The 25,903-nt window shown below is 40.6% G+C and overlaps 1 long non-coding RNA gene across 2 annotated transcripts in view; it reads right to left on the bottom strand.

Annotated features, from left to right (window-relative positions):
* Nucleotides 1-6,943: 6,943 nt before the first annotated feature.
* LOC102493813 (uncharacterized) overlaps nt 6,944-25,903 on the bottom strand; it is a 50,525-nt gene continuing 31,565 nt past the window's right edge. The window contains exons 4-5 of one of the 2 annotated variants that reach the window (XR_003549923.1): nt 16,701-16,865; nt 6,944-7,149 (exon numbers count right to left, since the gene is read on the bottom strand). This is a non-coding gene — a long non-coding RNA (uncharacterized LOC102493813). The remainder of the gene's footprint in view (nt 7,150-16,700; nt 16,866-25,903) is intronic. The other variant, XR_003549924.1, reaches the window with a different exon arrangement.

Below are 25,903 nucleotides of genomic sequence, written 5' to 3'. Positions count from 1 at the left end.
GCAAGCCGCCAGGTCCAGGACCTGAACCATGGTCGGCCATGAGGGAGTCCAGCGCCCCTAATCTTTCTAGGAAGCAGAGAAATAGAGAAATATCCGAGTCTTTTCCATGGTCCTACCCTCCAATCATCTGACCAAACTTACCCCGAAGCCTTCAGGCAAAGAAAGCAGAGAAATGACGGGGGTGAGGGGGGACAGCCAGCAATCATCTCAGAGTGGTCAGTCAACTGGCTAGCCACACAACATTACCTATGTAGCATTCTTGCAAAAATGTTTAAGCTCAATCTAATCATAGAGAAAAAGTCAGGCAAATCCAAATTGAAATATCTTGTACAACCTAACTGGCTAGATGCTCCAAAATACCAATATTCTAAAGTTTAAAAAAAAAAAAAAAAAAAGCAAGGAAAATTATCTAAATTAAGGAATATTCAGGAGACTAATTAATTAGTAATTACTACTAATTTAGATGTAGAGCATATGTTGAATACTGGATCAAAAAAAATCATATATGGAGGATATCGTGGGGCAATTACAGAAAAGTGAACATAGGCTGTACATTAGCTTATAGTTGGATACAAATGTTCAATTGCTTAAGTGTGATCATTTGACTGAGGTTAGGTGGGATAATGCCTTTGTTCTTCAGAATAGTATGCTGAAGTATTTAAAGGTAAAATATCATGCTGTCTCTAGCCAACTCCACACAGATATGCATGGAGAGAGAATGTGTGATTAAGCAAATGCGGCAAATGTTAAAACGAGTTAATCTAAGAGAAGGGTCTACAGGCATTCATTGTACTAGTACTGCAATTATTCTGGAGGATTAATTTCTTGCAAAATAAAAATGAGGAAAATATAGGCTGACCTCTGACCTTTGACTGTTGGCATGAGGTAAAAAAAAGAATTAACCTGGTCAGCTCTGTGGCCTGGTGGTTAAGACAGCCAGATCCCACATGGCCCCCCCATGCAGTTTGAGTCCCAGACTTAGTGGCTTGAGAAACATGCTAGGCACACCCAAAATCTGGAAAGGAGGGAGAGATGGAAGAGAAGATATAGTGGCATGGCCATTCCCCATAGGGAGTGTTTTCTCCTCTTTCTCTGTCTCTCTCTGGTGAGTGTACATGTATACATGCCTTCTTTTTTTTTTTTGGTTTCGTCACAGGATACATGTGGTCACTAGAGAGATACAGGGAGAGGGAAAGTAAGAAATCACCACCCAAGAGGCATGGCAATGCCACAATCCCTTCTCCTCAAATTCTCCTGTTGGAGTGTTAGGGGCCTATGACTCAGTGATTTTTTTTAACCAACCAGATCCAGGACTTGAACCCCAGTCAGCCATGTGAAAATCTAGCCCCTTAACCACCACACTACCTGCTAGCCCTCCTATAAAAGCTCTCTTAAAAAAAAAAAAAGAAAGAAAGAAAGAAGAAAAGGAAAACCCTGAACCAAACGGACTAGTTCTTAGGAATTTGAACCTAAAACCTCCAAAGAATTTGCTAGTTAGTAATAAAGTTGGAGGTGACAGAAAAACATGAGTGGAGCTAGGCAACAGCAAAGTAAAATTATACCCAAATCAAAATTATGAGGTGGGAGAAAAGATATGGCAAATTGTTTGCAGAAATAGCTGCCAAGAATGCTTCCCCTCTCAGTAAGCACACGCTTCTTCTCTCACCAAGGGCTGAAGTCTGATTGTCCTCCCCGTGTTCTGGGCTGGCCCTGTGACTTGCTTTGACCAACAGAACACAACAGGAGGGACACAGTGCCAGCTCTTGACCATTAAGAGGCTTGACATGTGCCACTATCCTTCCCGTGCAGCCCTGGGTCACCATGTAAAGAGGCCCAGCTGCCCCCAGGAGAGGTTGGCTTGGCTCAGCTGTTCTAGGCCCTGTAGCTGAGGAGCCATACAAGTGAGTGACACTATAAGGGTTCTCCAGCTCCAGTCAAGCTGGCCCACCCAAAACTTCATGGAGCAGAGCCAAGTCCCTGACAATCCCTTCCCAAATACGGAATCATGAGCCAATAAGTAAGTGGTAGTTGGAGCCAGCCCATGGCATAGTGATTAAGGTGCTGGACTCCACATGGTTGACTATGCAGTTCAAATCCAGGACCTGATGGCTTGAGAAATGTTGGGTACCTACGCCCAAAATCCTGAAAGAGAGAAATGAAGGAGAAGGGATTGCAGTGTGACCATCCTCCATAAAGGGCTCTCTCTCTCTCATTCCCGGATAGCACACATGCCCACTGGCAAATATTTTTTAATAAATAAGTAAGTGTGGTGGTTGTTCTAAGCCAGTGAATTTGGGGAAAATTTGATGTATAGCCAATAAGAAACTCAACAGACATACAGAGATGCCTATAGGGAAAGTGGAAAACTACCTAAATGTCATCATTCTAGTTTTGTCCATATGTAGACTCAAAATAGACCCCCAAAAACACATTTTAAAGAATAATGTATTTAATTTTACTTATCATTTTTTTAAAGAATTAGTTTATGTAACTTTATTGATTTATTTACTTATTTTTCAGTTTGATCAGAGAGGGACAGAGAGAGGGAGGGAAAGTGAGAAAGCAAGCCTCTAGGTTCGGGACCTGAACCCTGGTCAGTCATGTGGGACTCTAGCGCCCTCAACCACCACACCATCTGCCAGCCCCTATTATCATTATTTTTATTATTTTAATTTGCCATAGAGCAGCAAAGAGAGAAAGAGAGAGAGTAAAAGTGATAAAGCAAGCCACCAAGTTCAGGTCTTGAACTGCAGCCAGACATGTGAGTCCAGTACCTTAACCACCACGCCATCTGCTGGTCCATTTTTTTAAATTACATTGAGCAGGTCTCTATTCCTTGCAATAGAGTGCCACATGCAGGTATACCTTTTGTTTTTTCTCTTTTATGATATTTTCCCTTTTTTAAAAATAAATTTAAAAGAATTATCTATTTAATTTTTTTTTTTTTTTAATTTTGACCAGAGAGAGAAAGAGAGCAAGCTGTCAGGTCTAAGACTTGAACTGTGGTCAGCCATGTGGGAGTCCAGTGCCTTAACCAACTCACCACCTGCCCAGCCCCTTTCATGGTATTTTTATTTTCCAACAATCCCAGGTAAATTTCTCTTACCTGTCTGTGTTTCCCATTTGTTTCTCCTTTTATTGAGTAACAACACCCAATGGTGTTTAAAATGGTTTGTTGATGGAACCAGTAGATGGTGTAATGGTTACATCGCTGGACTCCCACATAGTCAGCTACAGTTCAAGTCCTGGACCTGGCAGCTTAAAACTCACACTGGCCGCATGTGTGTGTGCCCAAACTCCCAAGAGGAGAATGAAGGATTGAGGCATGGCCATCCTATCCTCCCTGGGGGTGTGTGGGGTGATTTTTTGCTGTCTATCTGTCCTGTCTTTCCAGCAAAAATCTTTCTAAAAATTTTTTAAATTAAATGGTTTGTTGCTAAATGCATCATAAAATAGAAGGGTGAATAATTTTCTTGAACTATAATAATAAGATAAAAAAAATCATCCATCCAGTTTAAGATACAAAACCTATCCAGTCCTTTAGAAGGCTCTGCTGGGCCAGGAGGTCACATGGTGGTTAAGGCACTGGATCCCACATGGCCCACTATGCAGTTCAAGTCTTAGACTGGCAGCTTAAAAAACACACTGGGTGCATGTGATTGTGGCATGGCCATCTTCCCTAGGGGTAATTTCTCACTTTTCCTCTCTGTCTCTCTTTGACAAGTGTATGAGCCCTATGGCAAAAAAAATAAAATAAAATAAAAAACCCAAAACTCTGCATACTCCTCCCCAATTGTAGTCTCTTCTCTATCCCATAATGACTGTGATGTCATCTGGGTTCATCATTCCCATTTTCCCCCTGTCGTTCTCGGCCTATATACACATCCCTAGACAATACATTACTTAGTTTTGAGAAGCTCAGCAGCAGCACCAATCTTGGAGGGTAAGGAGCTGAGGGCCCGGTCAGAGAAAAGCTCAAGGGGAGAAGGTAAGCCGAATGGTCTGTGGTCACTGTCTGGCTTCAGCTTCCCTGCACATTTACAAGAGCCTTTTATGAGAAAAACAGTGAGTAAAATGGTGAGTAACTGGGAAACACTAGGCTCAGCACAGTTGAGACATGTGGTGGTATCAGAGAAAGGAACAGGTTTTAGATGTCTGGCCAAGATACAGTCAGACGGAGAGGGCTGTGGCGTATTTTCAGCTCACCATGGCTACCCCTGTACTTCCTAGAAAAGGTCAACACAGAACATTTTAGATGCTATCCACAGCCCAGGCAGCCAGCCACAGATGAATGAGCTGGAACTTCATCAGCATGTGGTCAAAATAAGGTAAGTTCAGTACAGAGAAAAGCCCAGGCAGGATCCTGGGTATTTTGCACTTGATTTAAAAGCTAGCATGTGGGACCAGCAAATGGCGTAATGGCTACGTCGCTGGACTCCCACGTAGTTGACCGCGGTTTGAGTCCCAGACCCAGTGGCTTAAACTCACACTGGGCGCCTGTGCGTGCATGCCCAAGATCCCAAGAGGAGAAATGGAGAAAAAGGGATTGTGGCATGGCCATCCCCCCAGGGGTTGATTTCTTGCCTTCTGTCTGTCTCTGTCTTTCTGGCAAGCACACATGCCCTATAGCAAAAACCACTCCAAAAAAAATAAATAGATAAATAAAATTAAAAAAATAAAAAGTTAGCATGCTGGTAGCGAGGATAATAGTGATGGTGCACAGAGGGATTAAAACAGAATGGCAAAGAGATTCTGCATGCTCCTGAACGCTCAGATTGAACTTCAAGAATTATGAAGAAACACACCATCCACTGGATGACTAGAGATCACTGCAGCACCATAAGAAATATCGGAAAGCAAGAAAATACCTCTCCTCCAAGAGAAAAGAAAGAATAATTCCTTTTCATCCACAGACAGTTCAATGGAAATCATGGAAATGTCTGATAAAGAATTTAGAATATTCATAATGACGAAGCTAACAGAGATGGAAAAGAAGAGAGACAATGAACTACAGGAGAAAGGAGCTGACGAGTTCTAGGAGGTGAAGAAATTCTTGCAAGAGCTAAAAGAGGAATTACACACTTTTAAAAAGAATAAAATGGATCTGTTAAAGATGAGGCTCTAATACAGGAAGACAAAATCTCCCTTGCAAGTATTAAAAGCAGAGTAGATCATATAGAAAATCTTCTACATCTGAGATGTAGGAGAGAAAATTGCTGGTCTAGAAAAATCCACCACAAAGACAGAAGATTGCCCCCCCCAATGAGAATAATATACAAGAATTAGTAGATAATCAAATGTCCAAACATCCAGATAATTGGCATCCTAGAAGGCAGAGACTCAAAAGGACATTGATAATCTATTTCATGAAATCCTGTAAGAAAACTTTCCTAACCTAGAAAGGCACTCAAAGATCTAGTCCCAAGAAATACAAAGGACCCCAAATACAATCAACCCAAGAAGGTCTTCTCCAAGACACATTATAACCAAGTTGACCAAAACCACAGACAAAGACAAGATATTAAGATTGGCAAGAAAGTAACAGCAAGTTACCTGCAAAGGATATACCGTCAGGGTAACAGAAGACCTCTCATAGGAAACAATGCGAGTGAGGAAAGAATGGGAAAATATATTCAAAGTGTTAAGAAAAAAAAGCAGTTTCAACCAAGAATACTCTACCTGGCAAGATTATCCTTCACATGGGAAGAAAAGACAAGAACATTCTCAGAAAAACAAAACCTGAAAGAATTTACCAGCACCAGACCAGATCTCCAAGAAGTTCTCAAGGGAGTACTATACCAAGAAAATTAAAGACAGACACACAGAAATAAGAGTTCAAAAACTAAGAAAATGGCCAAATTAATCATAGGGACAAGTCTGGAATAGATTATTATAACCCGGAATTTAATTGGGAAGATCAAACCACAACAGAAGATAAAGTACATGAGACTGAATTGGTGAAATAGAATTTTATGACTTTTGACTAAAACATTGCTGATTTTCTTCTAGACTTTGTTGTCCGGTTTTAAGGATTTGTGTCCTGTCTTGAGATGCCCATAGGTTCATGTACTTACCATTTGAACAGAATCCTAACCTGTTTCCTGGCTTTAAGTTTTAAGCAAAGTTCCTTAGCATTGCTTTGATTTATTAAAGCTAAATCTGCTTTTCTTGAAATTACCAGCTGAACTTGTTATTGAAAGTAGTTATATTATTTAAGAAAATGTCGGGGGAGGGGGGAGTGGAAAACAACTGTGGACACCAGAGATAGTGTGGGAGGAGAGTGGTTTGGAAACCAAGTCCATCCTTCCTGACAGATAAGGAATCCAATGTCTAGGAGGATTATGTGATTTGCCTGAGATGATAGAGCTAATTAATGGCTGCCAGGTCTGATACGGGAAGTTATGGACTAATTCTAGTGCCTTCATCTCCCTTCTTAGCAGGCTGTGCTCTTTATTTCCATTTCATGGGAAACCATGTAAATTTCCTCCTCAACCACTGTTTTGTTGTTGCTAGGCACTGTTATGTAAAACAAGTCACGAAAAAAAAAAAAAAAAAAAAAGAAAGAAAGAAAGAAAGAACGAGCCAAGGGGTACAACATGTTTGAAGAGTGAACCTCTAAATTGAGAGAGAACAAAACAACAGAAATAAAGGAATTTTTATTCTTTTATTACAATTTATTTTAATATGAATGTATAACTTTTTATTATATGTTATATTATCTAATTACATGAAATAGAAGTTATGTTAAATCTTATTGTATTATGAAAAAATATTCTTTTATTGTAGCTTATTTTATTATAAATACACAACCTATATGCAATTTTAACTTTTTATTATACTCTTTTATTATAACTTTGTTATAATTTATTATTAAAAAAAGAATAAACTGAATTTGAGGAAAAGGAGATACAAAACCTTTAAAATACTCTCTTGACAGGGGAGAACATTTGTCCCCTTCTCCTGATGTTTCCTTGACAAGGAAGAAGCTTAATCAGTGTAAGGTTCCAGGTCTTGGGAGTAATAGAATGACATACCTCACTGGTAAATTTGGGAAAAATAAAATGAAAATGTTCGACTCAGTCCCTCCACTTCTTTCTTCATGGGAGCCAGCCTGCCTCCAGTTTTCAGTTCCTCCTCTCTGAGTTTTAGCTGTGTGAAAAGAATGGGAGAGGCGTGGTTTGAGAGTGTATTCTGAACACTACTGCCACATAACAACCTAACACAAAACTTCACGCCTTCCAACAATCATTTTTCTTTCATTCATATATTCTGTGGGCCGGGAACCCAGACAGAACAAAACAGAAAAAGCTTCTTTCTGTTCCATGACATCTGAGGCCTCAACTGAGAAGGCTCAACAGCTGGAAGACTCAACTGCTAGAGGCGGAATTCATGTGGAGGTAGTTGATGCTGGCTGTCTGCTGAAACTCCCACTGCAGTTATCAGCCATTATACTCATAGATCGCCTCCCACTGTGGCCACTATCCCTGCCAACTTATGTAGGTAAGATGAAATTCCCTTGGGATCAGCAGTTGGCGTAATGGCTATGTTGTTGGGCTCCCATGTAGTTGACTGAGGTTCAAGTCCCAGATCCAGTGACTTAAACTTACGCCAGAAACGTGTATGTGTGCCCCTAAGGTCCTGAGAGAAGAATGGAGAAGAAGGGATTGTGGCGTGTCCATCCCCCCTGAGGGGTGATTTCTCGCTTTCTGTCTCTCTATCTCTCTCTGTCTTTCTGGCAAGCCCACGCGCCCTATAGCAAAAACCTCTCCCCCCCCCAAAAAAAAAGATGAAATTCCCAGAAAAACGGGGATGTGAATAAAGCAATAGTTGAGTAATTCCTCTGAGAGCCCCTAAGCTTCACAGAAATAAAATTAGAGGGGGAAAAAAGGCAAAAAATAAGCAGGCTTCTTTATTTGGATAAATGTTCTGCACACTCCCCTCTGGGCAAATGTGACTGGAATTGTGTCCTGAGAACAACAGGTCTCCTGGCTGTTTCTAAACCTAGCAACAAAGGTTAGCAAGGGCCCCTGGGATTGTCTTTGGTCATCTCTTCCCATCACCACCCTGGGGAAGCTCATCGATTCCAATGCCTTCAAATACTATCTATGTGCTGGCAGTGGGGTTGCTCATCAGTTAGGCATAAGCCTGAAGGTACTGGAGGCCACCATGTGGAACAAACCTCTTGAGAATGCTTCTGGCCATAAAATTCCTGAAAATTCAGATCGATCTGGCTTTAGCGTGGTGAATGGATTGGAGGCAGAAAGGAATGGGCAAAGGAGAATCAATTGAAATCCTGCTGCAGCAGCCTAGACAGTCTCAACAGGAGGGAAGAGAAACTAAAGGACTTGAAAAATAGTTAAGAAATAAGATCAAGGCCTGACAAAGAGAGGGAGAAGGAAAAGGTGATTCTAGACTCTGGCTTGTACAGCTAGGTATGGTGGAAGTGATGCTGAAGAACTGGGAACACTAGAATAGGATCAGGTTTTGGAAGGAAGATCATGGATTCCAGGTGGAATATGGTGAATCTGAGGTGGCAGTGGGGGATGGTCACACCACAGTCCCATCTCCTCCATGTCTGGAGTTGGTATATAGAAGTTGACTTAGGGGCTGGCAGGTGGCATGGTGGTTAAGGCGCTGGACTCCCACATGGTGACTGTGGTTCAAGTCCCAGACCTGGTGGCTTGCTTTGTCACTCTCCCTCTCTGTCTTTGTCTCTCTCTGCTCAAAGTGAATACTACTACTACTAATAAAAAATTAAATTAAATGTTTTTAAAAGAAAGTTCATATATAACCGGAAGTTGATATATAGCAGGCAGTAGCGTACAGGAGTCTGATCCTCAGAAGGTGGTCTGAGCTGGAGGTAGAAATAAAAGTCACTTAACCCCTTTTCTCTTGTAGCACTCCAATTCAACCTGGACTTCCACAAGTTTCTTAACAGCCACCTTAACTCCATTTGTCTCCTCCAATCTAATGATAATAGCAGTTACTGTGAGTGCTGCAAAATGGAACTTCCCAGTTTGAAACTCTTTCTATTAACTTCATGTTAAAACTTCCAGGACCAGCAGATGGCATAGTGGTTACATCGCTGGACTCCCACATGGCCAACCATGGTTCAAGTCCCAGACCCAGTAGCTTGAAACTCACACCAGGTGCATGTACATGCATGCCCAAGATCCTGGGAGGAGAATGGAGGAAAAAGGATTGTGGCATGGCCATTCCCCAGGGGGATGATTTCTAACTTTTTCACTTACTGTCTCTGTCTCTCTTTCTCTGTCTTTCTCTCTGATAAGTGCATGCACCATAAAGAAAAAGCTTCTTAAAAAAAAAAAAAAAAAAAGGAACAGAAGAGAAACCAACTTATGGTTCTCAAAAGTGAACCAAGGATTTTCCTAATGGATTCACTGACACCCCCCCACACCAAGAGGTATACACATGAACCCCACCAGATGACTCATCTGAAGACTCTCCAACTGGTCTACGCACACATACACACGTGCCAGCTACCTACGCCCTCCTCCATGGATGAGGCCTATTGTGTCCCTGTGCATGGCCCACACGAGTTCCCACAGATAGGACATGAATCTCAACAGCAAGAGAGGATCTTGGCAGATGAATCAATGCTGCTGGTTTAAGAGAAGGTGCACTATCTTCAGGAAACTAATAAAAATAAATGGGAAACTCAGAAATACCCCTGGCTTTGTAGGATCAGGAGAAGGCACAAAATCTTAAGACTTCCCCCCAAAGAGGGAAAAAAAGTGGAATATTGCATCTGTAGAAAAGGCCCAAGAGACCCCTAGAATCTCTATATTGGCTTAATAGTGAAGTGTTCCTCTCTCAAAGCCAGTTAATAAAGACAAAGAGGTGACTGCGCCTTAAAATGTGAAGAGAATAACACAGGCTTTGAGGAGCCTAAAGAATCAGAGAAATATGATACCATGAATGGGATAAAAATAAAGATCCAGTTGTTGACCCCCAAAAAATGGACAGCTACCAATTTTCTGTCAGAGATCTACTCAAAGGAGAAGAAAACACTAAATTGGAAAGACATTTGTACATCTATGTTTACTGCAGCATTATTTATAATTGCTAAAACATGGAACCAACCTATATGTCCAAAAACTGAGGGATGGACTGAAAAACTGTGACACATATATACTATAAAATACTACACAACTATAAGAAGCAATGAAATCCTATTATTTGATTCAAAATGATGAATATAGATTTCATGTTGAGTGAAGTGAGTCAGACTTTAAAAGATACACATTGTATATCTCCTTTCAATGTGTACTGAGTGTCTGAACATTATGGCAGAGGTCTAGAGATCTGAAGACGTGATGTGGAGTGGACTGGCATGGATGCCTGGTGACTGTAAGGGGAGAATGTGATTGGTAGAGAGTGAGTGGTGGATGGTGGGTAGGAGGCAAAAAAAACCAATTATAAATGATAAACTTTTGTTTATAAGAGAAAAATCAAACCTTTTTTGTACTGTCTGACATAGTTCACAATAGTGTGTATTTGTTAATTTATATGTCATCAAAAGAACACTTTGCCTAAAAGAAAGGTCTGACTAGGGTATAAAATGTTTATAATCTTTTGCAAAATTATAATTTTTCATTAACTTGTAAGCCATTGTTATAAATATCACTTTTATCTTTGGAACGTGAAATTACAACTGAAATTTATTTTGTTAATTTTTTTAATGAGCTGAATAAAGTTTTTATTTTTTCAAAAAATATTTTCTGTCAAGGAATTGTCAAAATAAACTGTCATAAAGAAGTTTAGTAAACACATATAAGTTTATCAAATAAAATCAGGAAAACAAAATATAAACAAAACTAGTTGTTCAACAAAGAGAACAATACCACATCAAAGAACCAAATATAAATTAGAGACTTTAAGAGCACAATATTTGAGGTGAATATGTCAATATACAGCACTTCAACAACAAATTTAATTACACAGAAGAACCAGTGAACTTAAAGATGTTTTAGATTGATCCTTGGAATGCAAGTATAATTTTAAAAATTCAATAAATTTGATAGACAATATAAACATAATCAAAGTTAAAAATCATATTATGGTGGGCAGGCTAGCAGGTGACATGATAGTTAAGGCACTGGACTCCCACATGGCCAACCACAGTTCGAGTCCCGGACCTGGAGGCTTGCTTTCCTATTTTCCCTTTCTCTCTCTGGTCAACTTAAACAAATAATAATGATGATAATAAACGAAATAAAATAATTATTTTTAAAAAATCATATTATTGGGCTGGCAGGTGGTGTAGTGGTTAAGGCGTTGAAGTCCCACATGGCCAATCATGGTTCAAGACCTGGGCCTGGTGGCTTCCTTTCTCACTTTCTCTCTCTCTCTCTCTGTCTCTCTCTGGAGAGCACGTGTCCTATAGCAAACAAAATAAATAAGAAGAAATAAAAATTTTTAAATTAAATAAATGATTTCTTTTTAAAGACCATATTATCATCTCATTAGATGCAGAAAAGTGATCTGATAAAATTCAACATTCTTTCATGATAAAAACTCTCAACAAGTTAGGCATAAAATATTGGGTTGTCAGAAAAGTCATGACATATTTTTCTTGTTTTCTATACAAAAATGAGTCATGACTTTTCAGACAACCTGATAAGACACCTCAACCTAACAAAAGTCCTATATAAAGCCCACAGCTAACATCATACTTATTGGTAAAATGTTGAAATCTTTTCCTCTAACATCAGGAACAAGATAAGGATGTCTTCTATCCAACATAGTACTGAACATCCTAGCCAGAGCAATTAGGCAAGAAAAAGATATAAAAGACATCCAAATTCAAAATGAAGAAGTCACATTTTCTCTACTGACAATGTGATTTTATATGTAGAAAACCCTCCAGAGCACCTAAAATCTATTAACAACTAATAAAAGCATTCGGCAAAGCTAAAAGATAAAAAACCAACATAAAAAAATTGGTTGTGTTTCTATCTGATAAATTTTAAAAACAGTCCTATTTACGGGACCAGCAGTTAGCATAATGGCTATGTCCCTGAACTCCCATGTAGCCGACCGTGGTTCAAGTCCTGGACCCGGTGGCTTAAACTCACACCAGGTGGGTGGGCATGCGTGCCCAAGGCCCCAAGAGGAGAATGGAGGAGAAGGGACTATGGCATGGCCATAACCCCTGGGGGGTGATTTATTGCTTTCTATCTCTCTGTCTCTCTCTGTCTTTCTGGTGAGCACATACACCCTATAGCAAAAACCTCTCTGAGATCAGCAGTTAATGTAATGGCTCATGCCGGGCATGTGTGTGTGCGTGCCCAAGATCCCGAGAGAAGAATGGAGGAGAAGGGATTGCGGTTTGGCCATCCCCCCTGGGGGGTGATTTCTCACTTTCTATCTCTCTGTCTTTCTGGTGAGTGCACGCGCTCTATAGCAAAAACCTCTCAAAAAAAATAATAATAATAGGGGCTAGCAGGTGGCCTGATGGTTAAGGGCACTGGACTCCCATATGATTGACCACAGTTCAAGTCCCGGAACTGGTGGCTTGCTTTCTCACTTTTTCTCTCTCTGTTTCTCTCTCCCTCTCTCTCTCTCTCTCTCTCTCTCTCTCTCTCTCGGAGGCCCCTCCCACCGTCAAACTAAAATAAATAAAGTTAAATAAAATAATTATTTTTTTAAAAAAAGACTAAACCACTGGGCCAGTTCATGGTGTGGTGGTCAAGGCAACTGGATCCCACATGAATGACTTTGTAGTTTGAGCCGTGGATCCAGCAGCTTGAAAAATGCACCAGGCACATGTATACATGTGCCCCAAATCCTCAGAGGATAATGAAAGAGAAAGGATTGCAGCATGACCATCAACCCTGGGAGGTAATTTCTCACTCCTCCCCTTCCTGTCTCTCTCTGGCAAGTGCACACTCTCTATAGCAGAACTAAAATAACTAAATAAAAATACTTAGGAATTCATTTAACCAAGGAAATGAAAGATCTGTACAGTAAAAATGATAAAACATTAATGAACTAAATTGAAGAAGAAGGCAATCCATGGAATGGGAGAAAATATCTGCAAAACACATATCTGGTAAAAGGTTAATATACAACATGTGTGAACTCATACAACTAAGCAGAGAAAAAAAAAAAACCACTAAATAACCGGTTGAAAAAATGGGTAAAGTTTTCTTAAAAGACATACAAATGGCCAACAAGTATGTGAAAAACGCTATCACTAATCACCAGGGAAAGACAAATGAAACCACAGTGAGCTATCACTGCACCCTAGCTAGAATGGCTTTGATCAAAAAGACAAAAAGTAACGAAAGTTGGTGAGGACGCAGAGAAAGGAGAGCTCATATACTGTTGGTAGGAAAGCAAACTAGTGCAGCCTTTATTTAAAAATAGAGAGAGAGTCTCCTTGGAAAGTTAAAAACAGAATTACCTTATGACTTAACAACCCCAATATTAGGTCTATAACCTCAGGAAAGAAAACCAGTATGCCGAAGAAATATCTGCACTCCTATGTTTATTGCAGCACTATTAACAGAAGTCAAAAGATGAAATAAATTTAAGTGTTGAGCAACAGATGAATGGATAATGAAAAACAAAACAAACAAATATACACACACACACACACATAGACACTCACATACTATGGAATACTATTCCTTCATTTAAAAATGAAATCCTTTGGAATCAGCAGTTAGCGTAATGGCTATGTCGCTGGACTCCCACGTAGTCGACCGTGGTTCGCGTCCCGGACCCGGTGGCTTAAAACTCACGCCGGCGCATGTGCGTGCGTGCCCAAGATCCCAAGAGGAGAATGGAGGAGAATGGATTGCAGCATGGCCATCCCCCCTGGGGGGTGATTTCTCGCTTTCTATCTCTCTGTCTCTCTCTGTCTGTCTGGCAAGCGCATGCGTCCTATAGTGAAAATCTCTCCAAAAAAAAGAAGAAATCCTTTTATTTGAGGCAAGAGATAGAAAATACTGAAGGTTATTATGTCAACAAAATAAGCCAGACACATAAGGAGAAATATTGTATATTCTCACTCATATGTGGAAGCTAGGGGGAAAAAGACATCCTAGATGGAGAAAGTAGAATAGTAGTTACTAGATGTAACAAAGGCTAATGGAGGAGACCAACAGATAGTGTAGTGGTTATGTTGCTGGATTCTCACTTGGTCGACCGTGGTTTGAGTCCCAGACCAGGTGGCCTGAAACTCATGTTGGGCACATGTGTGTGAGTGCCCAAAATGCCTACAGGAGAATGGAGGAAAAGGGACTGTGGTGTGGTCATGCACCCTGAGTGGTGATTTCTCACTTTCTCTCTGGCAAGCACACATGCCCTATGGCAAAAAGTTCACTAAAAAAATTAAAATAAAAAAAAAAAAAGTAAGGGAAGGCTAGGAGAGAGAGGAAATAGGGAAATGCTGGTTAACAGATTATAGTGTTTCTTTTTCTTTCTTTTTTCATTTTTTTGTTTGCTATAGGGCACGTGCACTCACAGGCGAGAGACAGAAAAAGTAAAAGAGAGAGAGAGGGAAGGAGGGAGGGAGGGAGGGAGGAAGGGAGGGAGGGAGAAATTACTCCCCGGGGGTAGTGGGGGGAGACAGCCATAACATAATCCTTTTTCCTCCATTCTGCTCTCAGGATTTTGGGCACCCACGCACATGAGCCCAGAATGATTTTTAAGCCACTGGGTCCAGGACTTGAACCACAGGGTCGGCCATGTGGAATCCAGCTACCTTAACAGATTATGACGTTTCTTTATGAGGTGATGAAAATGTTCCGAAATTACATACCTAGTGGTAATAGTTGTACAACATTCTGAATGTACTAAAAGCCACTTTACTGTTCAATTTACAAAGGCTAAAATAGTCGATGTATGTGAAATGACTTAAAGGGACCAGCAGTTAGCGTAATGGCTATGTCACTGGACTCCCATGTAGCCGACCAAGGTTTGAGTCCCGGACCTGGTGACTTAAACTCACACCAAGCGAGTGTGCGTGTGTGCCCAAGATCCCGAGAGGAGAATGGAGGAGAAGGGATTGTGGCGTGGCCGTCTCCCCTGGGGGGTGATTTCTCACTTTCTGTCTCTCTGTCTCTCTCTGTCTTTCTGGTGAGTGCACGTGCCCTATAGCAAAAACTTCTCCCAAAAAAAAGAAAAAAAAAGAAAGAAAGAAAAATGAAATGACTTAAATAGAACTAGTAACTACAAATCTGGCTTACTCTATTATTATAAATTATAATAATAAATAAAATAATAGATTTGTAATATATGAAATATGTATGTGTAGCACTGGCATAAGGATATGCATATATATTAATGGAATAGAGTCCAGAAATAGACCCACACAGATAGTCAACTGATTTTCAACAAAGATACCAAGGTAATATAGAATAATATTCTCAACAAAAGGTGTTAGAATAATTGGATATCCACATGCTAAAGAATAAATCTCAACCCTCATACCATATTAAAACAACTTAAAATAAATGATAAATGATGAGTTTAAACTACAAAACTTTTATGAAAAAATAGAACAATTTTGTGACTTTGGCTTAGACAAAATGTTCTTAAGACACAGAAATATTAATTACAAAAGAAAACATTGATAAACCAGATTTTATCAAAATTAAAATCTAGTGTACTTCAAAAGACACAGTGAAGACAATAACAATACAAGGCACAGATGGGGTGAAAGTTAGTTGTAAAACTGTATCTAGGAGCTGGCAGGTAGTGTGGTGGGTAAAGGTGCTGGATTCCCACATGGTCAACCACAGTTCAAGTCCTGGACCTGCTGACTTGCTTTCTCACTTTCCCTTTCTGTCTCTGTCTCTGTCTCTCTCTCTTTGTGGTCAAGTTTAAAAAAAACAGTACAAAGAAATTTAATTAAATAAATAAATAATTCTTAAAAAAAAAAAAAAAAAGGAACTATATCTAATGAGGGGCAAGCAGGTTGCGTGGTAGTTAAGGGTGCTGGACTCCCACATGGCCGACCACAGTTCAAGTCCCAGACCTGGTGGCTTGCTTTCTCACTTTCCCTCTTTCTCTGTCCCTCTCTGGTCAAATTAAAAGTAAATAAAATTAAACAAAAATAATTCTCTAAAAAAAGCTATATCTAATGAAAGAACTATATTCAGATTATAAAGAACTTTTACAACTCCATAACAAGACAAACAACCCAATTTAAAAAGAGAAAAGAAAAGAAACTAGACCAAATAATTTAACAAACACTTCAGCAAAGAAGACAGATGAATGGTAAGCAAGTACATAAAAAGATGTTCAACATCGGAACCAGCAGTTGGCATAATGGCTATGTTGCTGGACTTCCATATAGTTGACTGCAGTTCGAGTCCTGGACCCAGTGACTTAAACTCACGCCAGGCACATGTGCATGCAAGCTCAAGATCCCGAGAGGAGAATGGAAGAGAAGGGATTGCTGTGTGGCCATCCTCCCTGGGGGGTGATTTCTTGCTTTCTGTCTCTCTGTCTCTGTCTTTCTGGCGAGCACACGTGCCCTATAGCAAAAACCTTCCAAAAAAAAAAAAAGATGTTCAACATCATTTGTCATCCTGGAAATGCAAACTGAAAGTAGAAGGATGTAACTTAAAAGACTGTCAAAACCAAATGTTGGTGAGAATACAGAGCAACTGAAATACTGCTGGTGGGAAAGTAAAATGGTACAACTACTGTAAAAAACAACTTACCCGCCTCTTGTAAAGTTAAAACATAGTTACCATAGGACTCAGTAATTCCACTCCTCAGAGTTTAACCCACGGAAATGAAAACATGCACCTGCGCAGAGATCTGACAGTGTATGTTCATCGCAGATTAAGCCATCTTCAAAGCAGCACTGTTTCACAAGTCAAGAACTGAAACAATCCAAATGTTCACCAGTGAGTAAATGGGTAATAAACTGAGTTACTTCTATATTACTAAGCTGTCAAAAGGAATATATTAAAGATAAAACAGAGGTTATTTTCCCTGTATCTCCCACAAAGTATAGTTAGATCCACGGACTTATCTCCTGAATGTGGGGGAGGCCACCGGGCACACAAGTGGACACAAACACAAACACCACGCCAACTGTAAGAAGCTGGCATACTATTTGATCCCATCTATACGACACTCTAGAAGTGATAAAATGATGAAGTTGGAGAACAGAGCAGTGGACACGAGCAGAGGGGTGAGGGAAGGGAGTAGAGATCTGTGTGGTGATGAAACAGTTCTGTATCTTGCCTCCAATGGTGGGTAACAAACAACACATGGGATAAAATTGGCAGGCATACAGAATTATATTTACAAAGGGAGCTGTACACACACTTTGCACTAATGCTCATGTCCTGGTTTTAATATTGTACTACATTTACATTGAGATATATAGGGGAGGGGGGTGCAGCAAGTGGCATAGTGGTTAAGGCACTGGACTCCCATGCAGTAGATTATGGTTTGAGCCCTGGACCTGGCAGCTTGAAACTCATGCCAGGTGCAGGTGTGTGCATGCCCTAAATCCCAAGAGAAGAATGGAGAAGGGATTGTGGCATGGCCATCCCCTGTTGGGGTGTGATTTCTCACTTTCTGTCTCTCTGGTGAGCTCATGCACCCTGTAGCAAAAATACCTGGGGGGGAAAAAAAGATATAAATGAGTATATAGAGGGCTGGCATGGTGGTTAAGGTGCTAGACTCTCACAAGGCCAACCATGGTTCAAGTCTTGGACCTGGCAGCTTGCTTTCTCATTTACCCCTTCTCTCTCTTTCTTTTTCTGGTCAAATTTTTAAAATAATAATAAATTAAATTAAAAATTATGTTTTAAAAAGCTATACATAGGACCTTTGTACTATCTTTTTGATATCATGTAAATCTCTAATTATTTCAAAATAGAAATTTTTGGAAGGAATAAATTCCATATTCCCCTTCAGAAAGCAGATATTTTACATATGACCAATTGTAGAAACACTTTGGAGCTGAATTTCATTCATGAAATTTAAGATCCTACGATAGTATATGTACTGCATTTACAATTTTCAAACTGGAAATTTCCAGCCCAGCCATGGTGGCACATGTGGGTAGATGTTGCTACTCCAGAGGGTGAGGCTGCATGAGAGGGTCAGGTTTGAGTCTCAGCCCAAACTTAATAAGCAACATGCACTTGTAGTCTTAACTAAGCCAGAGGCCTGGGAAGACTTGAACACACACACAACATTATCATTTCCTATTACAATTCTCTTTCTTTATATCTACTAAAGTGTTGCTTTGTAATGTGGGTTATTAAGAAGTTTAGTTTTTTTGTTTTTTGTTTTTTGGGTTTTTTTAGAAGTTTTTTAAAAGACCAGCAGATGGCGTAATGGTTACATCACTGGACTCACACATAGTCGATTGTGGTTCAAGTCCTGGACCCAACAGCTTGAAACTCATGCCAGGCCCAAATGCATGCATGCCAAAGATCTCAAGAAAAGAATGTAAGAGAAGGGACTGTAGCATGGCCATTCCCTCTGGAGGGTGATTTCTCACTCTCGGTCTCTCTGTCTTTCTCGGTCTTTCTAGTGAGCACAAGCACCCTATAGCAAACATCTGAAAAAAAAAAAAAAAGTAATTAACTATCGTTATACACAGTAAAGTGGATAAATCAGGAAGACGTTATGCTGAATGGAAGAACATATGATATACCATTCCATTTATATATAATTACAGAACAACAAAGCTAAATTACCGTGACAGAAAGTAAACCAGTCGTGTCCTGGGGCCAGGGAGCTGCACTGGCACAGGGTACTTTCTTTCTGGCAAGCACATGTACCCTCTGGCAATAAACAAATAACCAACCCACCCCAAACACAATCCCCAAAAAGCATGCTGCTACTCCGGATAGCAGAAACTACCAAAAAGATAACATACTGTAAAATTAACACAAAGTAGCTGGCAGGAGGTAAGGTGGAATATTATCTGTGAACAATAATTACAAGTTGAATACAAGAAATACTACACAGGGATACAAAGTGAAAATAGAGGCTCAATCACTGAGCAAACCATCTTCCTATACCCAAGTATAATACTTTTTAAACTGGCTGAGTCACCCAGAGCAGCTCTAAATATATGGGAAAAATCTAGAAGATGCCAAGTCCCACCCATAAGGGGAGAAAGTCTCGACAATTCAGAGAAATTCTGGGAAAAGGCACAGGTGTGAGGACAGCAAATGCACTTCACATCCAAATTCACTTGCACAGATCCTGGACTTCTTTGGAAGAATGTCACTCACGGGTTGGCACTCTTTTTTTTTTTAGATTTTTGCTATAGGACGTATGTACTCACCAGAGAAATGGAGAGAGAGAAAGAGAGAAATCACCCTCTGCAGTGGGGACGGCCATGCCACAATCCCTTCTCCTCTGCTCTCCTCTCTGGATTTTGGGCACGCACAAACATGTGCTTGGCCTAAGTTTCAAGCCGCCAGGTCTGTGACTCGAACTACAGTCGGCCATGTGGGAGTCCAGCACCTTAACCACTACAGCACTTGCTGGCCCTGGCACACTGTTTAAGTCAGTATATCACAGACCTAGGCCACAGGTCCCCATGTGCTCCAGCCCGGAGACTGTACCTCCTCCTGAGCCCTTCTACTATTCTGGACTCTTTCGTTCACATATAACAGGAAGCCAATTGCAAAGTGGCATCTAAAAGAAAAAGGCAGGGCTGGTAGGTGTTGCAGTGGTTAAGATTGCTGAACTCCCACATGACTGACCATGGTTCAAGTCCCAGACCTGGTAGCTTGCTTTCTCACTTTTCCCCCTCTCTCCCCCTCATTCTGTTCCTCTCTATTCAAATTGAAAAAATAAATAAATAGATAGGTAAATAAAGTAGTTCTTTAAAAAAAAAAAAAAAAGAAGAAGAAGAAAAAGAAAAGGCATTTATTGGTTCCTTAAAAGGTCAGGATTAAGTCTAACCTCAGGCATGGCTGGATCAGGGGTTTAACCAGTATCACCAAGAATCAGGTTCACAGGACCAGCAGATGGTGTAATGGTTATGTTGCTGGACTCCCATGTAGTCGACTGTGATTAGAGTCCCAGACCCCGTGGCATAAAACTCTCGCCAGGTGCATGTGCGTGTGAGTCCAAAATCCCCGGAGGAGAATGGAGGAGAAAGGATTGTGGCGTGCCCATTCCCCTGGGGAACGGGAGGTAACTTCTCGCTTTCTGTCTCTCTGTCTTTCTCTACCTCTCTAGCGAGTGCATGTACCCTATAGGAAAAATCTCTATTAAAAAAAAAAGAGAGAGAGAGAGAGAGAATCGGGCTCGCTGTCTCTCCCTCCGTGACCCTGCTTTGCTTCCCTCTATGTTGGCTTTCTTCTCTAACAGGCTTTCTTCAAGGGGGCCACTGGTGTCAACAGGCCCTCCAAGCTTGGCAGCCATGGTAAAAACACAAAACCTTCCTTCATTCTGTTCCCATCAAAGTCCCAGAAAAGGCCTCTTTGGCGCTGATTAGCCCACCTCTGAACCAATGATTTTTCAAGAAGATATGATATTCTCTCTTTATTTTTTAAGAGAGAGATTTTGGCTAAAGGGTACATGTGCTCATCAGAGAGACAGAGAAAGCAAGAAATCCCCCCCCCCCCCGGGAGGATGGCCACGCAACAATCCCTCCTCCTCCATTCTCTCAGGATCTTGGGCAAGCACGCACACGTGCCCAGCGTAACCATTATGCCATCTGCTGGTCCCAGACATGATTTTTTTTATTTTTAAGAATTATTTTATTATTATTTTATTGAACTTTATTTATCTTATTTATTTATTTTAATCCAGTCAGAGGGGGGCAGAGCAAGAGGGGTGGAGGGGAGTAAGAAAGCAAGTCATCAGGTCCGGTCGGCCATGGAGGAGTCCAGCACCCTTAACCACCATGCCACCTGACGGCCCCCCAGATATGATATTCTTAACGGCCAGCGTTCGATGGATTGTTTTTCTTTTTTTTTTTCTCTCTCTCTTTTTTTTTTTTTTTTTGAGAGATTTTCACTGTAGGGCGCGTGCGCTCGCCAGACAGACAGAGAGAGACATAGAGACAGAAAGCGAGAAATCACCCCCCAGGGGGGATGGTCACGCCGCAATTCCTTCTCCTCCATTCTCCTCTTGGGATCTTGGGCACGCACGCACACGCGCCCGGCGTGAGTTTTAAGCCACTGGGTCCGGGACACGAACCGCGGTCGACTACGTGGGAGTCCAGCAACATAGCCATTACGCTAACTGCTGGTTCCCTCGATGGATTGTTTAGTAGTAGATGAAGAACAAAACCAGGCAGTCTGAGTCACCAGGAACATGCTATATAGGTAAAAGCAACAACAGCCAAAGAAAACAGGAGCCTCTGGCTGACTGAGCAGGTTTCAGGGTTTGTTCTCTCCAAGAAAGTTGGTATTAGCTATTGACCCAGGAAACTCAACGCGCCTTCCTGCAGAGTCTGGGCTGTTAAGAGTGGACATACGCAAACAGCACTTAAAAGGATGTCTGGCCCGAAGTAAGTACAATAGAACTGTTGACAATATCATGGAAGAAGGACCCTAGAGAAGGAGAAAGAATATATCCTAACAGGCAGGGTGGAGGCACAAAAGAACTTAACCTAAATGTGAAAAAGCGTGTAACCCAGTTTTGTAACAAACTGGTAAAGCAAGATATAGAAGTTAAACTACTTTCTGCTTCTTTGATTCATAGTTTGATAATAACAAGACTGTGTTAAAATATCTTTTCAATCACCAGTACTGGGAATTTGATATAGAATAAATATCCAGGGACCAGCAGTTAGCGTAATGGCTAGGTTGCTGAACTCCCATGTAGCTGACCACGGTTCGCGTCCCGGACCCGGTGGCTTAAATTTAAGCAGGGTGTGTGTGCGCACGTGCCCAAGATCCTGAGAGGAGAATGGAGGAGAAGGGATTACAGCGTGGCCGTCCCCCCTGGGGGGTGATTTCTCGCTTTCTGTCTCTCTTTCTGGTGAGCACACGTGCCCTATAGCAAAAAAACTCTCAAAAAAAAGGAAAAGAAATAGAATAAATATCTAATACCAGTTATAACTGGCAGGCTGATAGATCCTAGAGTCTACCCTTCTACAACAAATTTTGTGTACTCATAAAAACAATAGGATATAAAAGTTATTAAATTAGGGGTCAGCAGGTGATATGATAGTTAAGACACTGGACTCCCACATGGCCAACCACAGTTCAAGTCCTGGACCTGGAGGCTTGCCTTCTCACTCCCCCCGCCTTTCTCTCTCTGGTCAAATTAAAAAATAATAATTAAAAAATAAAATTAAATAAATAATTTTAAAAATAAGTTACTAACTTAAGCAATTGGTGATCTTGAAAATAAAAATTGGTAATTGTTGAAATTAAAACTCAATGGAAAGATGGATGTAGCTGAAGAGCCAACTTGTGAGGAGAAAGACTCAGTCAAGGAATTTTCCCCCTGAAAATGTAACACACAGAAGTAAGATTTGTAAAGTATAGAAAAAAAAATATCCAGGAACAAGGAGAGCAGATCTAGAAGTTTTAATATCCATCTAAAAGTTCAAAAATGCAAAACTAGGGGCCAGCAGGTGGAGTGGTGGTTAAGGCGCTGGAATTCCCACATGGCCGACCATGGTTCACATCCTGGACCTGCTGTCTTTTTCTGGCAAAATTCACGTGAAAGAATAATAAATAAATAAATTTTTTTTTGGGGGGGGAGAGGTTTTTGTTAGAGGGCCCATGCACTTGCCAGGAAGACAGAGAGAAACAGAGAGACAGAAAGTGAGAAATTACTCCCCAGGAGGGATGGCCATGCCACAGTCCATTGTCCTCCATTCTCCTCTCGGGATCTTGGGCACACACGCACACATGCCCGGCGTGAGTTTAAGCCACCGGGTCTGGGACTCACTCCACGATCAATTACATGGGAGTCCAGTGACACAGTCATTACACCAACTGCTGGTCCCTAAATAAATAATTATTTTTTTAAAAATGTGAGACTAGAAAAAATAGAGAAGAGACATTTTTAAAACATAACAATGTTCTTACAGTTAATCACAAAGCACTGAACCTTTGCTTCTTTCTTTGCTCTCGTTCCTTTCTCACTAAAATGCCAGCTGATGGACTAAGGAGGACAACAATATCGCACCACACGAGGAGCCTCGGGGATGACAGAAGTAGAAGAGAGACAGCATCTGTACATTGAAAGCTGAAGATAGATGAATAGCTGGTAATTAATTCAGTAGATCAGAGAAAGTTAAGATCAAATGCAGAGCGTACGTGGGCCAATAAAAACAGATCTTATCTTAGTCCATTTTCTGGCTTGCTATAACAGAATACCTTGCTAGACTCCCAAAAATATTCAGACAAGAAGCCATTTTAAAGCTGAGGTGTGCCCTGGTGTGTTCAGGGAAACCATGCTCTAAACCCACCTCCTAGACTCCCAAAATATTCAGACAAGGTAGGACGACCTCCATCTTTTCTCTATCTCTGGATGCCTGTCTCTGGCTGGCTGTCTCATGCTCTCTGTTCCTTTAAATTTTTTAACTTTTTTTTTCTTTTTTTACTCTTTTTTGGTAGTATTTTCTCTTTTTTTTCTTTTTTTGCTTTTACTTTTTAATCTTACTTTCTTACTCTAAGCTTCACTCTCCAGACACTTAATGTCTACATAGGCCTAGGTGCACAGTACCCAAGCAACTGAATCCTTTTAGATTCATTGAAATCCTCAACACTTATTGAATCTCCTCCTTTAATGAAGAAATTTCTTTCTATAAACCTGAATTCCTAATCTTACTGTTTATACCACATTGCTAAGCACTGTGGAGGAGAGATTTTGTCACAGAATGACCAGAAACAACCGCAGAGGCAAAAGAAACATGAGAAACCAAGAAAATGTCTCTCCCATAAGGGAAAAGAACAATACCTCATCTACAGACAGTATAGTAGAATTCTTGGAAATGTCTGATAAAGACTTCAGAATATTCATATTGACAAAAACTAAACGAGATGCAAGGGTGGAAAGATACTGAACTCCAGAAGATGCAGGAGAAAAGAGATGAGTTCCAGGAGGTGTTGAAGTTCTTGCATGATCTGAAAGAGGAAATACACACCATGAAAAAGAATCAAATAGAACTATCAGAGATGAAGGCTGCCATTCAGGAAATCAAAACGTCCTTCAAAAGTATTAAAAGCAGATCAGTCCATGCGGAAAATTGAATCTCGTATGTTGATGGTAAAACCTATGATCTAGAAAAAACAACCAAAAAAACTGAGAAAATAACCCCAAAAAATGAGAATACTATACGAGAAATACTAGACAGCATTAAGCGCCCAAACATTTGGATAACTGGTATCCCAGAAGGTGAAGAAACTAATAAGGACATTGATCATCTATTCCATGAAATCTTGGAAGAAAACTTTCCAAACTTAAAGAAGCATTTAAGGGCCAGCAGGTGGCATGGCAGTTAAGGTGCTGGAATTCCCACATGGCTGGCCATGGTTTGAGTTCTGGACCTGGCAGCTTGCTTTCTCACTCTCCTTCTCTCTCTGTCTATCTCTGGCAAAACTCATGTGAAAAATAATATTAACAATAATAATAATAAATAATTCTTTTAAAAAAATAAAGAGGCATATCCAGACCCAAGATATACAAAGGACCCCTAATAGAATCAACCCAAGAAGATCTTCTCCAAGGCACATCATAGCCAGACTGGTCAAATCTACAAACAAAGACAAGATACTAAAATTGGCAAGAGAGAAACATCAGGTTACTTATAAAGGTTATATACTACCAGGCTAACCTCAGACCTCTCATCAGAAACAATGCAAGCAAGAAAAGAATAGGAAAATATATTCAAAGTGTTAAGTGAAAAAGTTTCAACCAAGAATGCTATACCCAGAAAGTTTATCTTTCATATGAAAAGAATAAAAACATTCTCAGATAAACAAGACTTGAAAGAATTTGCCAGTAGCAGACCCACTCTTCAAGTTCTGAAAGGAGTGTTTGACCAGTGAAACTAAACATACATACAGAAATAAGAGAACAAAAGGCAGCCAAGAAAATGACCAATTTAATGCTAGGGACAAGAAATATCAATAACAACGTAGAATGTTAACTTCCAGGATTTAAACGGAAAGATTGGACCACAGCAACACTGCATATTCAGCAGAAGAGACTTAGAACATAAGACTGAACTGGCGAAACAGAATTTTATGATTTTTGAGTAAAACAGGTCTCACACTGAGCTCATGTGTGTGCATGCCCCAAATCCCATGAGAGTGGGGAGAAGGGATTGGAGCATGGCCATTGGCCCTGGGGAGTGATATTTTGCTTTCTGTCTCTCTGTCTCTCCAGTGAGCAAAAATACCCTACAGCAAAACTCTCTCAAAAATAATAGTAATGAAATAAAAATAAAAAAGAATTAACCTCTACAAAAATTACATTAATCCATTCATGAGAACAACAACTCCATGACCTAATCACCTCATAAAGGTCCCACCATCTCTCAATACTATCACACTGGGGGCCAAATTTCTGCATGAGTTTTGGAGGGGACAAAGGACAGCAGATCCCCAGAAGGAATCAACAACTAAAATACCAATAATTCCTGACTATAAAGGCACAGTGAGTCGGACACAGTAGAACTGATAGAAAATCTTTATGAAAAGTAAATGCCCTCCATGTTCCTTTATCACCCACTCAGGCAATACTCCTTTCTTCTCAGCAGATGACTTAGAAGGTCATCTCTTGAGGCTGGCCTGCGGCATGGTGGTTAAGGCAACTGTGTGGTTCAAGTCCCAGACTCAGCAGCCTGAGAAATACACCGGGTGCATGTACATGCACATCTAAAATTCCAAAAGGAGAAACCGAGAAGGGACTGTGGTGTGACCATTCCCCACGGGACGTGTTTCTCAATCTGTCTCTCCACAGAGCA

Source organism: Tupaia chinensis, unplaced genomic scaffold (genome assembly GCF_000334495.1).
Source record: "Tupaia chinensis unplaced genomic scaffold, TupChi_1.0 Scaffold000330_1, whole genome shotgun sequence".
NCBI lineage: Eukaryota > Metazoa > Chordata > Mammalia > Scandentia > Tupaiidae > Tupaia > Tupaia belangeri.
Note: the sequence above shows the minus strand (reverse complement) of the source record. Positions and strands in the feature narration are given on the sequence as shown.